Consider the following 3,074-nt stretch of genomic DNA (forward strand, 5'->3'; position numbering starts at 1 on the left):
GACAGTTAGGACCTCTATTCTATATCATGAAAGAAATATCTGTGCAGAGGGGTTTTACTTCACCAAAGTGGACAAATATAAATTTTATTAACTATCTTATCAGAGTTATTTACTATCAGCTATCTTTGTCTGGGCATCTCTAAGGGATAAAGTTTGATGTCTTGCTTTATCTATATATTATTCAGTAATTATGTAATTCAGTAATTATGTTAGGGATATTATATACTTATTATAACTGACATACATTGTTCTGATAAATTAGAATAGACCCTGGATAGCTATCTCAATATATTTCAAAAGCCCAAGTACACATATTTCAGGGATTCATATCTAGGGGCTATTCTGGAGCAAAGCAGCAAGTGAGAAATAGGAAGAGAAGGAAGAGGAGAAAGGAGAGAGAAAGAGAGAGAGAGAGAGAGAGAGAGAGAGAGAGAGAGAGAGAGAGAGAATGTACTCAAAAGAAAGAAACCTTTAAAAGCCAGTGTTCATTAAGAATTTATTTATTTATTTATTTATTTATTTATTTATTTATTTATTTATTTATTTATCTTTTTTTATTTATTTAATCTTTTCTTCATACTCCAGGTGTTATACCCCTCTAGGTCCCCCCTCTGATTGTTCCACATTCCATACCACCGCCCACCAATTCCACAAAATTGTCTTCAACCCCCACCTCACCAGAACTACCCAAGAGACTGTCTGTGGCCTCCAGTCTCTTGAGGGTTTGGTGCATCTTCTCTGACTAAACCTAGAACTGGCAGTCCTCTGCTGTATGTGTGTTTGGGGCATCATGTCAGCTTGTATATTTTGCCTGATTGGTGGCTCAGTGTCAGAGAGGTCTTGGAGATCCAGGTTAAATGAGACTGCTTGTCCTCATACAGGGTTGCCCTCCTCCTCAGCTTCTTCCAGCTTTTCCCTCATTGAACCAGAGGGATCAGCAGCTTCTGTCCATTGGTTGGGTGTAAATATCTGCACCTGACTCTTCCAGTTGCTTTTTGGGTCATTCGGGTACAGTCATAATAGGCCCCCTTTTGTGAGCACTTCATAGCCTCAGTAGTAGTGTAAGGCCTTGGGGCCTTTCCACAAGCTGGGCCCCACCTTGATCCATTCACTGGACCTCATTTCCATCAGGCTCTTCTCTGTTTTTGTTCTTGAAGTTCTTTTTGACAGGAATAGTTCTGGGTCAGAGCTTTTGACGTGGGATGGCAACCCCATCACTCACTTCATGCCTTCCTTATCTTTCTACTGGATGTGGATTCTACAAGTTCCTGCTTCCCATCTACAAGTTCCTACTCCCCACTGTAGGGCATTTCATCTATTTGAGTCCTGAGAGTCTCTCACCTCCCAGGGCTCTGGTACATTCTGGGAGGTCCCCAACGCCATACTTCCATAGGTTGCCTGTTTTCATTCTTTCTGCTGTACCTCAGGGCTTCAGTTTTTTTTTTTCCTAACCAATACCTGATCATGTTCTTCTCTAGTACTCCTGGTCCCCATCCCCACTTGAGACCCTCCCACCACCCCCACTCGCTCTGTGATTTCTTTTTCTCCCTTCCAAGTGGGATTGAGGTGTCCTCACTTGGGACTTGTGGCTTGATAACTTTTTTAAGTTCTGCGGAATGAATACAGGGTGTTCTGCACTTTTTTGGTTAATATCCACTTATTAATGAGGATATACCATGCATGTCCTTTTGGTTCTGAGTTGCCTTACTCAGAATGATATTTCTGAGTTACATCCATTTGCCTGAAAAACTCAGGATGTCTTCGTTTCTTAATAGCTGAGTAGTATTTCATTGTGTAAATGAGCCACATTTTCTGTATCCATTCTTCTGTTTTGGGACATCTGGGTTATTTGCAGCTTCTAGCTATAATAAACAAGGCTGTTATGAACATAGAAAAACATGTGCCTTGGGGCATGGTGGGACATCTTTTTGGTATATGCCCAAGAGTGGTACATCTGGGTCTTCAGGTAGACCTATTTCCAATGTTCTGAGGAATCTCCACACTGAATTCCAGAGAAGTTGTACCTGCTTCCGTCCCACCAGCAGTGGAGGAGTGTTCCTTTTTCTCCACATTTTCACGAACATGTGCTGTCATCTGAGGTTTTGATCTTAGCCAATTTGATTGGTGTAAAGTACAATCTCAGGGTTGTTTTGATTTGAATTAACCTGAGCACTAAGGACTTTAAACATATCTTTAAGTGTTCCTTAGCCATTTTAGACTCTTCTGTCTTGACATCTCTATTTAGATATATACCCCATATTTGATTGGTTTATTTCGTTTCTTGAGTTCTTTATATATTTTGGATATTAGCCCTTTATCAGATGTGAGGTTAGTTGAGATTTTTTTCTCCAGTCTGTAGGTTGATGATTAGTACCATTGCCTATATGGTTTGCTTACAGAAGCTTTCCAGTTTCATGAGGTCACATTTATAAATTGATGATCTTAGAGCATGAGCCATGGGAGTAGTTTTTAGGACATTTCCCTCTCTGTGTCAATGAGTTTATCTTCTATTAGATTCAGTGGATCTTATTTTATGTTGATAATCTTGATCAACTTGAAACTGAGCTTTGTGCAAGGTGATAAGTATGGATTTATTTTTATTTTTCAACATACAGACTGCAAATTAGAACAGCACCATTTATTGAAAATCCTTTCTTTTTTCCATCATATATATATACATATATATATATATATGTATATATATATATATAGCTTCTTTCCAAATATCAAGTGTCTATAAATGTGTGGTTTTCTTTCTGGTTCTTCAGTTCTAGTCCACTGATCCATCTGTCAGTCTCTGTATCAATACCATGTAGGTTTTTTTTTTTTATCACTACTGCTCTATACTAGAGTTTGAGGTCCAGGATTGCTCTGAGCCAGGATAGCAGTGGAGTCACAGAGTAGGACCCTGGCAATGGCTTTAAAATCGAAATGTCTCAGGGCTTTCTAGCTCTCAAATTGTACTGAAATGCTGATGATAACTTCTAAAAAGTACTTGGTTTTTCTGAGGGTAGGCTGGCTTAGGTGATTAACACCTGTAGCCTAACAGAGGAGGATTAAGCAATGCAGCCTTT

The sequence above is a fragment of the Mus musculus genome, chromosome Y, assembly GCF_000001635.26.
Source record: "Mus musculus strain C57BL/6J chromosome Y, GRCm38.p6 C57BL/6J".
Classification (NCBI taxonomy): domain Eukaryota; kingdom Metazoa; phylum Chordata; class Mammalia; order Rodentia; family Muridae; genus Mus; species Mus musculus.